The sequence below is a fragment of the Neofelis nebulosa genome, chromosome 1, assembly GCF_028018385.1.
Source record: "Neofelis nebulosa isolate mNeoNeb1 chromosome 1, mNeoNeb1.pri, whole genome shotgun sequence".
In the NCBI taxonomy this organism is placed as follows: domain Eukaryota; kingdom Metazoa; phylum Chordata; class Mammalia; order Carnivora; family Felidae; genus Neofelis; species Neofelis nebulosa.
In genome coordinates this window covers 120,483,372-120,497,473 of record NC_080782.1, presented here as the reverse complement: position 1 = coordinate 120,497,473, position 14,102 = coordinate 120,483,372, and the positions used below count along the sequence as shown (strand labels likewise).

At 40.9% G+C, this 14,102-nt stretch overlaps 1 long non-coding RNA gene across 2 annotated transcripts; it reads left to right on the top strand.

Annotated features, from left to right (window-relative positions):
- Positions 1 to 4,029: 4,029 nt before the first annotated feature.
- On the top strand, positions 4,030 to 9,549 carry LOC131513769 (uncharacterized). Of its 2 annotated transcripts, XR_009262776.1 has the most exons (3): positions 4,030 to 4,199; positions 5,370 to 5,517; positions 8,735 to 9,549. It is a non-coding gene; the product is annotated as an uncharacterized LOC131513769 (long non-coding RNA). The 2 variants fall into 2 exon arrangements; XR_009262775.1 differs by lacking the exon at positions 8,735 to 9,549 and having other exon boundaries at positions 5,370 to 5,692.
- Positions 9,550 to 14,102: the final 4,553 nt, after the last annotated feature.

The window sequence follows — 14,102 nt, the reverse complement described above, 5'->3', positions numbered from 1 at the left end:
TGAGAGAGTCAAGAGGTGAATATACTGAAGAAGGGATAGCATGTGTTCAGGCTCTAGAATATGCAAACTTCTATTCTTTGGAACTGGTAACCTGGTTTGAACTTGCAACTTTTAATTGGGACAAAGCCCTGGGGAAAAAAAAAATCCCTCCCATATGCAAATGATTCCATCTGTGATCCTGTTAAACATTCGTTACTTCAGCAGAACCTTGCCAAACTGCCACATTATGTCTTCTTTTTGACAATTAACATTTAATCCAGCAACCAAAGAATGGAGAAACAAATAGACTGTGGACTCATTTTAACTAAAGTGAATATTAAATAAAACACAAACCTGAACATTCATTAAGGTCCTGAAGAACTTGCCAGGAATTGCTATTCCCGCCAGTGTGATGAATCACTAGGCTATGAACTTTCTATCAGGACAGAAAAGTATACTGGGGGTAGGGGGTGGGTTGTGAAGAGATACAGATTCTATCTCCAATTTTGCTCTTGGGTAGGGTCTTGGGCAAGGCAATGAACCTACTTAGACTTTAGTTTCTTCCTCTATAAATTAAGGGTTTGGACTAGGTACTCCTAGGGTTTATTATTAAGTGTTTAGTCAGTACTTATATTTAATTTAGTAAGTATCTGTTGAGTACCTACGATGTGCTAGATAGGCACTGTTCTGGATCTTTATAGGCAATAATTGGCAAGATAGACAATGTCTCTGTTAAACTGGAATTTATATTTATTTTTTAATGTTTATTTATTTATTTTGAGACAGAGTATGCACATGAGTGGGGAAGGGGCAGAGAGAGAGAGGGGGGGACAGAGAATCCCAAGCAGGCTCCACACTGTCACCACAGAGCCCGATGTGGGGCTCAATCTCATGAAGTGTGAGATCATGACCTAAGCGGAAATCAAGAGTGGGACGCTTAACCAACAGAGCCATCCAGGCATGCCCCTGGATGGAATTTTTAGTCTGATGATAGAGGTTAAACATTAAACAAATGATTATGTATGATTATGCAGGTAACGATTTAAGTGTGGTCACACTAAGCACGATGAGGATAGTGTGAGCACACATGAGCGAAAGGCCTTAGGGTAGTCCCAGAGGTCAGGGAAGGCTTCCCTGCGAATGTGACATTTCATAGCAGTATCTGCGGGAAGAGAGTGGCCCAGGGGAAGAACAAGACGAAGGCTGGCCCAAGCAGAGGAAGGAATCCAAGTTCTTGAGGAACTAAGAGTAACTACTGAGGGGCTGGACAGTCACATGAGCTGTAGCCAGTCCGTGCAGAACAGTGCAGGCCGTGGAAAGTTCTGCTTCTTTCCGTGGCAGTGGGAAGCCATCAACAAGGGTGAGATAATTGGAGCTAAAAGACAGTAATTCTGATTAAGAGAGGTTTCTCTTCTCTATCCTTATCTCCAATTTGTGATAGGTCCTTGTTGGCACGATCTTAAGGTGAATCTGTGAAAATTAATAAAAGGGAAGCCTCACTGAAGTAGACCCGGGACAGTAGGAGGGGAGCCTGGAAGGGCAAGCTGAACTACTCAATGTCAACTTTGGAAGCACTGCCAATCACAACCCTAACGGAAGAATCTCGAAGGAGAAGTCACCAATGACAGGCGTCAGCAGGGAAAGATGTGCACCTTATCTCCCACAGGTAGTCGACACCCCCGTAGCCCAGCCAATGAGAAACCATCAACAACCTGAACTCTTGCTTCTCACTTTCCATCTCCCACCCTCTCCCCCATAAAATAATGTCCTTCTCCTTTGTTTGCTGCAGTTGCCCTTTGTTTTGCCATAGCTTGCTTGTCCCAGATTGAAATTCTCTGCTATTCTCTGCAATTCTCTCCTGAATAAATCCATTTTTGCTGGTAAAATAACTGGTAGTTTTGTTTGTTTGTTTTTTAAGGTTAACAGATTCTTCTGGATTATAATTACAAAAGCAATATTGCCATCAGAGGCTTCTCTGGGGTTCTTGACTAATTCCACACAGGCTCACGGACTTCCCACAGTTGGCAAAGCTTGCTTTGCACATTGCCACAATATTTCAGCAAAGAACACGATGCCAGAAGCTTTTGCAAACTCTTACCAATGGCGTGGCCATCCAGATGCTCTTAGGCAACAGACCCTTTTGTAAGAGCAAGGTAGACAGTGTTTTAAAGGAAGTCAGTGCCCAGCTTGCTATTTGGACTCCAGAAAGCTCACTTTCCCCTATTTCTCTTTTCTTTTTAAAGGATCTAATAGCTTTCATTTAGAGGTTGAGGTGAATTTAAATCATCTGCTCCCTCTTTCAGGGGAACTAGCATCCTAGATTTAACTCCTATTGTTGACTGAAAGGCTCTGTACTCAAAAAGACTCTCAGAAATCAGTCAGTAGATGGGGAAGAAATTGTGGTTGTTTGGAGGGGGAGGTATGGAAGGTTGGCTTGAGAAGCTTTTGAAGTGTGTCTGTGTATGCTTCAGCCACATGTCACACTAACCGTGAAGCATGTAGGAGCCATTTGGAAATTGGCTATAGCACCTACCCCCTCACAAATACTCTAGGAGATTTTTTAAAATTCTGCCCTCAACAAAAATATTATGTTGTTTTTTTCTGTATTTAAAAAAAAAATGTCATCGCTTCCTAAAATGCTAAATCCTGCTACAAATTGTTGATGCTCTTGAGCACGGACCATAACAAGTTGACCCAGTTTGGGGACCTGAAAGTCTACCTTGCTCTGGGATAGATTCAAGGCTCATAATTCATCTAGTAAAGAGACGCTATTTGTCGTTAGGCTGTAACTTTAACCATTTGGTGTAGAGCCAATCCAGCAGTTTACCCTGAGGAGACTGGAAGAGAAACAGGTAGGATAGAGTCTAGGCCTGTAATTCCTAGAAGGGCTATGTGGTTAGGGGCCTGGGCTACTGACCAGACTGGAACAACAAGCCCAGGGTGTGTGAGGATGTGCTTCCCTGCGGAGGCCAGCACTTCCTCAGGCAGCTCTGCTGGAGGTTGTGGTTGTGAAAAGCCACATCTTCAGATACTGTAGTGACAGCGGAGGTGACAGAATCGCCAAATTCTGCTGTCTGGAGCCACACTGCAACAGTCTCTCAGAGTTGTCACAACAAAGAAAACATGATATAAGAGAGTGGGGTTTTTTGTTTTCTTTAAAATTTTTTTTTAATGTTTATTTGTTGTTGAGAGAGAGGGAGAGAGAGAAAGAGCACCAGCAGGGAGGGGTGGGGAGAGAGAGGGAGACACAGAATCCGAAGCAGGCTCCAGGCTCTTAGCTGTCAGCACAGAGCCAGATGCAGGGCTGGAACTCACAAACCGTGAGATCATGACATGAGCAGAAGTCAGACGTTCAACCGACTGAGCCACCCAGGCGCCCAGAGAAATCCTATTCTGAATTAACTGTAGGTCATGGTCAGCAAACAAACAGGAGACCCACAAACGTCAGAAAGCCGGCTTTAAGTGCAACGTACAGCATCTGAAAAACACTCACTAATTTCCTTCCCAAAGCATATAGCGTCTTACCTTTAACCAAGAATTTGTGGAAGGAAAGAAGGTGGGTCCTCTTTGTGCTCTGGATCTCTGGCAACTCTGCCATGTTACTGTCCTGTCAGTGAGTGCTTTAAAAACATTAGCTTGAACCCAGCCTACACTATTAATCATCCTGTTTAAGGAGATCCATACTGACCATTCGGCAGCTGTTCCTCCAACCAATATGACAATAATTTCACAGACTAATTCCAGCTCCGACAAAGAGGGATTCAGATTCTACCTCTAGTGAGGCAAATGTCTTCAGCTCTCTGAACTCCATTGTCTTCGTATATAAAAATGGAAAAAGCCTTTTTACCTTAGTTGTCAAGGATTAAACAAAGTGACTTTTTTTTAAAGTGCATAACAGGAGTTCTGACGCATAAAGGATGGTCAATAAAGAGACCGTCTTACCTTTCCTCCTGCACCTTCTCAGCTCCTCATCCACCCCTCCTCCCCCCAGCCCCCCACACACCCCGGAGAAGACCAGTGGCTTCCATCACAATAGATCACTGCCCCCAAGAAGGCAGACACTAATGATGGACAGAAGCAGTAAAACATGCTTCTTAATCTCCCATTTAGAAGCTGCATGACCACCGATAAGTCATTAACCAACCTGTGCCTTAGTTTTTTTTTAACTGTTTGATGGAGATACCGGTGACTACCTCAGAGGCTGACTAGGTTAGGATCAGGTAAGAACATGTACGTAAAGAGCTTGGGACTCTGCCTGAAACACATACCTTGTCATGAAAACTAGGTGTCGTAATAGGTTGTTGCATTTGATGTATAGGCTGGGTGATGGTAAGACAGGTATATGAGAGACAAGGAGAAAAAGAAAAAAATCTCATTTGTTATGAAGAAAATAAAATACAATATATTATTATCAGAGAAATGTAGCCTGATTCCATAACTATGTTCGAGCTTCCCATTCCATGATTTTACCTACATAGTTAAGGAATGGTAGAGAGGGAAGAAAACATAGCTCAATTATTATAGTATTTCCAAAGTTTTTACAACATGGCGGGCAAGCATTTTCTGTGAAGGGCCACCAAGTAAATATTTTAGACTTTACAGATCACATACAGGCTCTACTCATATGTTTTTATTCTTTTGTTTTTATTTTGTTTCTTACAATTCCTTACAAACGTTAAAACCATCTTTCGGCCCACTGGCCAACATTTGCGGGTAAAATCAGTTACCGTATTTTAGAGAAATTTGAAGAAGGATGTAATGAGTAGCTAAGCTTAGAGTTTAGAGCATTACATAATTGCTGATAAGGGAGAGAGATGATTGCAGTATGGGCAGTTAGACTGCTAGTCAAAACCACTGACAGATACAAGCAAGACAAACCTAGAGTCTAAACCCAAGACTTAACGAGACATTCTCTCCACACCTAAATGTCTTGGGATTTATTTGTCGCAAAAGCAGCAGGAAATTTGTTTAGCCAAAGCTGCTTATGACTGTTAGAAGAGAATTCTCCATGGGCCTCTTGGGTTTCTGCACATCTTGCAAGTAAAGCACTCACTGCCCATCTGCTCCAGACTATCTTTTAAGGGATACTGGTGTAGTGAACAGCCTCGTTTCTCTCAGGAGCAAAATGCAAGCATGTTACTGCCTTCTATAAAAGATCTGGGTTCCCTAAACTTTAGGCTCTTTTCCTATGACACACATCATTTCACATGCAAATAGCAGCTGACCTTCTTCCTGATGCAAGGAAAGGCCATGAGTAATGAACAGCCCTTCATTTCTTACCCTGAAACCTTACATCATCTGTCAACATCCACAAACCTCTGGCAGGATTACTTCTTAGCTTGCATGTAGGGGGAAAAAAAAAACCTCAAACTTTTTACAATTTTTAACAGTGACAGAAATGGAATGAAGATGAGGAAGAATGATCTAAATCAAGGAAACCAGAAAACACTGTTTTAAAAGCTACCTTAACAAAGAGCATTTAACAAAGTCTGAAAACGGTTTGATGCCCTAACACAGGAAAGAAGATGGAAAGAGATGGTAAACACTGACCCGTCCAGCCTGTTTGGGTGATTTGAGTAAATGTGTCACACCGCAAGAGCCCTCCACATCTCTCTGGTGCCTCTATTAAAATCCTACCCACTGTTCAAAGGGATTTTCAGATATCACACTACCTGGAAGTGACCTCTCCATTAAAGCTCAGAAATGTATACTACCCATGTTAACATAGCATTTCGATAGTAGTGATCTCACAGGCAGATTGATGTCTCTTAAATGGTAAATCCAGAGCTGCTAGCAATGTGATCAATAAATGCATGTTTTATTTGTTTAGCTTTGTATTATGACTTTTTCAGTCTTATGTAGATTTAAGAGCGATGACCCATTTTTACTTGCTTTTGTATCCAAATTGGATGATTACTGTGGGCTGAGTTGTATCCCCTTCAAATTAGTATGTTGAAGTCCTAACCCCAGTACCTCAGAATGTAGCTGTATTTGGAGATAGAGTGTTTTAAAGAGGTAATTATGTGGTCATTAGGGTGGGTCTTAATCCAATATGACTGATAGCCTTAAAAAATGAAAATTGGACATGGATAGGCACATAGGGGAGACCATGTGAAGACATGGGTAGAAGATGGTCATCCACAAGCTAAGGAGAAAGGCCTCAGAGGAAGCCAACCCTGCCAACCCCTTCCATCTTGGACTTCTAGCCTTCAGACTACAAGAAAATAAACGGGCAAAAAAAAAATCTGTTGTTTAAGCCAAAATCTGTGGTATTTTGTTATGGCAGCTCTAGTAAACTAATACAGTCCTCTATATTTAGTTCTTAAATAAATGGACTTCTTAAGAAAGCTATTCCTGCCTCTGGGTTAGATATCTCTCCTATTTATTGCATAACAGCTTATACTAACCTCTGTCATATCATATATCTTTCACACTGCATTATTATCTTTCAGTATTTATTACTAGGCACATTATTATACTGTATCAATTACATCTAATGCAAGTGACAGAAAATCTGATTTATAGAAGATCAAGCAAAGTGGAAATCTACCGAAGATTCAGGAGTAGATCTAGCTTCAGGCATGTTTTGATTCAAGGACTCAAATGACATCATCAGAACCCATTCTATTTCTATCTCTTAGCACTGCTTTCCTCCACACAAGCCTTCATTCTCAGACTTCATGTGATGGCAAGATGGCTGCCAACAGAGCCAGGCTTATATAATCCCAGGTTCAAGGCCAGCAAAACAGAAGAAAAAGCTTGTTTCTCAGTAGTCCCAGCAAAATCCACCAGGTTTCATCTTGTTGGATCAGACCACACACTCATCTCTGAACCAATCAGCGTTAGCAGGGATGCAATGCTCAGGCCATGGTGGAGTTACATGTTCCCCCAGCAAGTCAGAGGTAGAGTTAGACACCTGGTATGCGTGGACTGAGGGAGAGGTACAGGGAAGAAGAAAATTGAGATCCAGGAGAAGGGAGGATGGGTGCTTGGCAAGCAACTTGTTTGTTGCTCTGATATGACTGTTTAGCTCTCAGAAACTAGATACCCCAGTCTCATTCTATCTTCTGGACCCAGCAAGTTTACCTGAATATAACAATTGCACCAGGGAGTGTGTATTGAATGAATGAATGCAGCAGATGTGGAGTCATCAGTGAAACATGAGCTTTTCATTCCTGCTGCAATGGGACGGAGTACCTATGAGTCTCTCTCATCTCCATAGTTAGAAAACAGCTTGCAGCCTCACAGGCTGAGCCTGGCCTGGTGGAGGAAATGGCCCTCTTATCTTCCCCAGCAGGGAACACACAACAACCTTGGTGAGATTGCGCATATTGACTCCGTGATCAAATTCTATCTAGACACAGAGGAGTGGGTGAAAATTAAGACAAACAAATGGGGAAGGTGTGGAGACACGAATCCTACCCTAAATGTTTCTGTTCTTCATCTCAGCCAGCAAGTGGGAATTGAATCAGATAGGTTACAGAACCACCTAGTGGTCAAATAGCATCCACGCTCATGGTGTACAGACTCCAGTTGGTGTGTGTAATGAGCTTAAGCATTGTCTTTCTGGGACTGTGGTGTACCCAGGTCACCGAAGGGTCCATGTGCCCTCCCTGGCTTCCACTTTTTCTCCTACTTTTGGAAATGCCACTGGGAGCAGAAATTTGGGATAAAATGAGTCCACTAGATTGGTTTTTCATTTCTACTTTTGTTACAGAAATTGTTGAGAAAGGAGGGATGTTGAAATGGCAAAGGAGACTAAAAATTTTAGTGAAAATGTCAGTGCAACATGCCCTCCTTATATCTGGTAATCTGTGGGCATGAAGGTCATAGGAGGGTCCTTCAATTTCTACCTCGTATACTTATGTATTCTTTGACTTATAATTCATAATGAAGTAGATGTCATTGGATTAGGGAGCTTTTCTCTGATGTTCTGGGACCAGCGTGTGGTCAATCTGCACTAATTGATTTATGAATCTCCCATACATGGGATAAACAAATGACATGGGCATAGGCAGTGGCTTTGGCACTAAATGGTGCTGAAGTTGTCCAGCTGAGAAATTAGTTAATCCATGGGCCTCATTGGTTTGGATACTCCAATATTCTACAGGGATTCTTGTTTCTGGCAGTGTGAGACTCTAAGATCCTGTGACTTACCCCCAAGGGAGTTGGTCTGCTGAGATGTTTGGAGGAAATGAGGCTGGCAGATGAATTTGACATCTTATTCCATTTTGCTAATGGACACACAGCCATGATTTAAAATGCAGCTATGTGACCTAAGATGTTCTATGTGAAGAGTTCTAAAGGTTTTAGATCTAAAGGGTGCTCAGTCGGTTGAGAGTCCAATTCTTGACTTCATCTCAGGTCATGATCCCAGGATCGTGGGATTGAGACCCACGTTGGGCTCCACACTGAACATGGAGACTGCTTGGGATTCTCTCTCTCTCTTTCTCTCTCTCTCTTTCTCTCTTTGCCCTTCTCCCCTTCCTCTAAAAATAAATTTTAAAACCTACAATTTTTAGATCATAGTATATATAACAGAGTTAGTGACAATTAAATGCATGATATTTACAGAAATATTATCAAAGTTGTATTTAGAAGGGTTATTCTGTGGCCCAAAGGACTGGAGATTGAGAAACATTGGTTCGCAAGATACCAATTAGGAACGCATTATATAATAATTCAGGGCAACTGTTATGATAATTGTCTTGACAACTTCTTTGCCAACATCAAATCTTCCATGTGCCTATTACAGTGCCTGGAGATGAACATGCTTTGGTTGAATGCATGTTTATGTAACTCTGGATGACCACTCATAGCACAGTAGGGGAAGGAGGCACAAGAGAGACACGAAAGAATACAGAAGACTTATCTCATATTGGATGGAAGGAGCTGGGGAGAGAGGACATCAAATGAAGAAGACTCTGCCGCTTGCTCATCACTGGAACAGCTATGAGAGAAAGATGGAAATGGAGACGAACAGGGTGGGGGGACTTGTGGATTGTGGAAACGCAACCTGCCAGGGCCAAGGAGAGAGGAAGAGAGAAGATGAGTTTCATTCACTGTGTTTATGTTAGGTTTGAGTGGAATGAACAAGGGTACAGCTTAAAGAAATGCCCAGCAGGCTGCTAATGACAGGGATTTGAGCATAGGTGAGGGGTTAGTGTTTGCAATACAGTTTTGGATCTCTAACGTGGAGGCAAAGGTTCAAAATGTAAGAGAAAATAAACTACCTTGGAGAGCAGGATGTAAAGACAGAAAGCTGAGGGCCCACAATTGAGTTCTGAGGAACATTCACTATTCCAAAAAGCGTTGGGAACATTGGAGAAACTTGCAGATGATAAGCTTCTCTAATTGCCAGGTGAATCCGTCTCTACTAAAGGCCAGGAGAAATTACTTGACATTTTAAAGGCAGACTAGGGAGAGAGTTGTTCAATGTCAGATATAAGGGGAAAATCCTTTGGAGATACACAGAGGGTATAAAATATCTCCATCCTTCAGTTGTGCTGTTTTAAAATTCTTAAAAGCAACAAAAATCCAGGTACTTCAATTAAAAAGTTTGCAGCTGAAGTTTGCTTTCATTCCAGCCCATTTGAGTGCACTTTTTCCCTTCTATTTTTGCTTTGTCTCCACTTTGTAAAGAGGTTGTTTAAACCTGTGCCTCAAATTCTCACAAAGCAACCCAGCCACGAAGGGAAAATCAAAAAGGAAGTACAGTGCATTTATAACAGCTTTGCTGGGAATCAGTGGGAGGGGAAACCAAAGGATGCTGCCCAGACCAGTGACCCTTGAGCACTGGGAACAGTTAATTGGCAAACCAGGAAGGAACATAATGGGACGGCCAAGAGTGGCTCAGGCAACCTTTTTAGGATGAAAGGACTACACCTCTGGCAGTTACCGTTTTTCACTTCCTTGCTTCCCAATGTCCCTCCTTTTGTACATTAACAAAAACAGTACCTTTCTAGATGTAATCAGACATCTGGGAACAAGGGACAGAAGAGAGGAGCAGGTGAGCACAATCGTTGCCTTGGGGAATGCCTAGGCATCAAGTAGCTTGTTGGAGGACATGTTGAAATGAACACAGGTGAGTTTTACTGATGGGAGAGAAATCAGTCTCTCCTTTTCATCCTTTTTTAAGGATGGGTGTGTGTGTGTGTGTGTGTGTGTGTGCGCGTGCGCGTGTGCGCACGTATGTGTGTTACCAGCTTTGATTTGGATAGGTAAATGGAAACACATGATTATTGCATGGTGATGTAAGTATGATCGAAACAATACACTTTTTTACTAGGCAGATATCTCATGGAAGCAGGACCCAGGTGTTTCCTTTCTGAAGGAAACTCCCAACAATATTGAACAGCACTGAAATCCACTGTTTACAATGAGAACACATTGACAGAAGAGCCCAGTAATTCTCAAATCGAATTCTTTAAGTCTTATAACACTGTAGATTCAACTCATGAAGCTACTGAAAGGGGGATAAATCAAAAAACAATCATTTTAATTATCATGTTTATGTCAACTTTAGCCAACTGCTACAATAATATCACTTGGCTTGTTTTACTGTAATTAATCCAGTAAGTATACAAAGAAAACAAATTGGAACTATTTATAGTTCTGGAGCTAAGTGGAAATGAGATATTGCTCAAATACTACTATAATAAATATAGACTGTTGACACTCCTTCAAATTATGCTTAGGACTTTTAACCATTCATGTTCTTCTTCAACTGTATTAACCTCCATGAAACCAAGAAAATTCCAATAGTGGATCTCATCAAACTTATTTGCAGATGTGCATATGAGGTTGAGTAACCAGGCACTTGCTTTGAGACAAAATTGGATAAATATAGTTAAGGAAATGTTAACTAACATGCATATGCTGAGTGCATTTAAAAAAAAAAGTCTTTGCAGTGAGGTGCAAACATATGTGACTTCATGAGTCAGTTCCACAGGATGAAAGCCATGATCAAGATTCACATCATTTAAAGGGCATGGATGCTTCCAGGTCCAGACAAAACTGAATTATATGTAATCAAAAGAAAGTATACATCTGGCACAAAATGGGAAAAATCTATATTAAAGATAATTGTTTTTTTAAAAGTAATGTCCCTCCATCAAAAAAAAAAAAATGAAAATTGTATATAAGACCACTGTTCCACTGTTTATGCACAATACATGCAAATTAGGTCCCAAGTAATGATATTCATAATTGTAAGAAAAAAAATGTCCAAGTTTCCTCATGATGCCAGGTTACTACTGCTGCTGAGACTACTACTGTCCACAATGATATATGCTACTTACTACCAGTGCCAGCTTTCACTTTACAAGGCACCATGTTAAGTCCTAAGCATTCTTTTGCTCCATTAATGCAGAGCCCCATATGTAGATGCTGTAGTTAACCCTGTCCCGCAGATGACAAAATTGACGCTGAGAGAGGACATTTCCACAAGATTCTAATGGGGAAACTAGCTTCTGAGCACTAACTGGTCAGATTAGAAAGCCTAGGCTTTTAACCACTATATTTTCTCCTAACAAATATAAATTTTAAATGTGGCGAGTTTGAGGGGGACTTACAAACACAGTCGAACTAGCCTGCTCTCTGTCTTGGTGTGAACAGGCCAGCTCTGTGATTCAAGGGGTCTGGCTGAGGCTCTGAATTTCCCCCAACCACAGGTTAACACAGCTAGTGTATGAACATATAACTAGGTTTGTTATTTTAAAAACAGTGCCCTGAATGTGAGTAGCTCTTTGGGTTGTGTAAAGCCATTTCACATAAAGGGTCTTTTTTGATCCTCTAGTTCAGTGAAGTGGACAGAGACATCATTTTTACCTTCGTTTTACAAGGAGTATGAAATTTAAATTTTACTGAAAGCTGTATGATGGGTTGGGGCAGAGAGAGAGGTAGAATCTAGTTCTTTTCTTTTTCTTTTCTTTCCTTTTCTTTTCCCTTCGTCCTTTCCTTCCTTTCCCTTCCCTTCCTTCCTCCTTCTCTTCCCTTCCCTCCTTTCTCTCCCTTTCCCTCCCCTCCCTCTCTCCTCCCCTTCCCCATTCCACCACCCTCCCCCCTTCCCTTCCCTTTTTTTTCTTTTCTTTTCTTTTCTTTTCTTTTCTTTTCTTTTCTTTTCTTTTCTTTTCTTTTCTTTTCTCTCTTCTTCTTTTCTTTTTCTTTCCTTTCCTTTCTTTTCCTCTTCTCTTCTCTTCTCTTCTCTCTCCTTGCTTTTCTCCCAAACACTATCCACTTCTGCTTGGCCCTCCCATGTGAGGGAACATATACAAAACACACACATAAATGCACATACAAGATAACTGTGGTGCCCCAAAGAAGTCCTCTAGGAGCTTGCTAAACAAAGTAAATAACAGCTGGTAGGGTCAAAGCTTCATGTTCTCCTTTAATCTAGAATTTAGAATAAGAGGTACACATCGGTAGTTAATTCCAGAACTGAAACAAAATTCCCCAATCCAAACCTCAGAGAGATATATCAGCTTCTGATTTGTTGGGAAAAAAAAAAAAAAGAGAAAGAAAGAAAGAAAGCCCTTTGGGAGATGGAAAATTTTAATTTACCTATCAGTTTAATGTCATGTATGTTTTTTTTTTTTCTAGTTTTGCCTTAGGACTGAAAATAAATTATAAGGCAGCATGAATCTTTTTCAAATGTCACCATCTTTTCAAACTTTTATAAGTACCCTCTAAGTCCATGGCTACACTCATTTTTAGCTGTGTAACAAATAGGCAAATACTTTGAATCTTTAAAATAATCTAAAGCAGTGATAATAATAATGCCCACCTCATTGGATTGTTGTGATCTTTAAATGAGATATAGATGTGACACATCTGGTAGGGGGCCTGGCACATGGTATGTGACAAGTACTTTTTAGTGACCAATTTTATGCCACAACATATTTTTAAATGCATACTTGAAGGCAAGTGTGCAAATAGTGAGTATGCTTTTGTCAATTTTTTTTAAATCTTGAAGTTAAAGTTAATCAGGTTTATTGCCTATCAAATGCATCACTGAAATGGGAATTGATAACACTGATTAATTTGTATTTCTCTTAATAAAGGGTGTAAGTTGCCAGACCTATGATGACACAGTCTCTGTCTTGGAGGAAGTTACTTAGTTTTGTCTTTACTCCCAAGTTTGCTTTGTTAGAATCTCCCTAGCTTGCGGGCTCCTAGAAGGCAAAGTTAGGTGTTTTCATTTGTATTCTCTCAGGGTCTACCACATACTAGCCACATACTAGCCAAACACTTGTTGAACACTGATGTGATGCCAGGAAACTAAAACTCATTCACCCATTAAAAGAATGTATAACGGTTTTGAGACTCCTGCTTTATTTGGTCAACCATAGCACCTTCATTTATCTGGAATCTAAATTCTACTCTTGGGCATGCACTGCTTTTTTCTATTCTGAACAGCTCTTATAACACACACACACAAAGGGGAGGGAGATAAAAAGAGAGAAAAAGAAAGAAAGATATAAGAGAAGTAAAGACAGAATAAATGGAAGAGGACAAGAAAAAAGAATAAATTTCACTCTTTATCTTTCACAGAATACCCTTCAGTATTTTATGATTGTTTTTGATATGTCCATTTAAAATTCTTATCATTGCCCTTCCATCTAGTTTCTCATTCTTTGAGGGTATTCTATAAAATACAAATTTGAATCAAATGGTAAAGATTGACCACTCTCTCAGGCTGTTTCTCCACTTAAAGGGATCAAGTGTTTTTGTTTCAATATTTTAAAAATGGGGCACCTGGGCAGCTCAGTCAGTTAAACGTCCAACTCTTGATTTTGGCTCAGGTCATGATCTCACGGTTCATGAGAGTTTGAGCTCCGCATCGGGTTCTGTATTGAAAGTGTGGAGCCTGGGAGAGGAGCCACGATGGCGGAGCAGCAGGGAAGCTTTTTGTGTGTCTCGTGTCCATGAAATACAGCCAGACCAACACTAAACCATCCTACACACCTAGAAAACCGATTGGGAGATTAACACAACAATCTGCACAACCTGAACCACAGAATTCAGCAGGTACATGACACGAAGAGCTGAACTTGGGGAACAAGAAGCCCCGAAATGTAGGGAACCACTTTTGCAGGCAGAGAGAGGATGGAGACGGGGGGGGG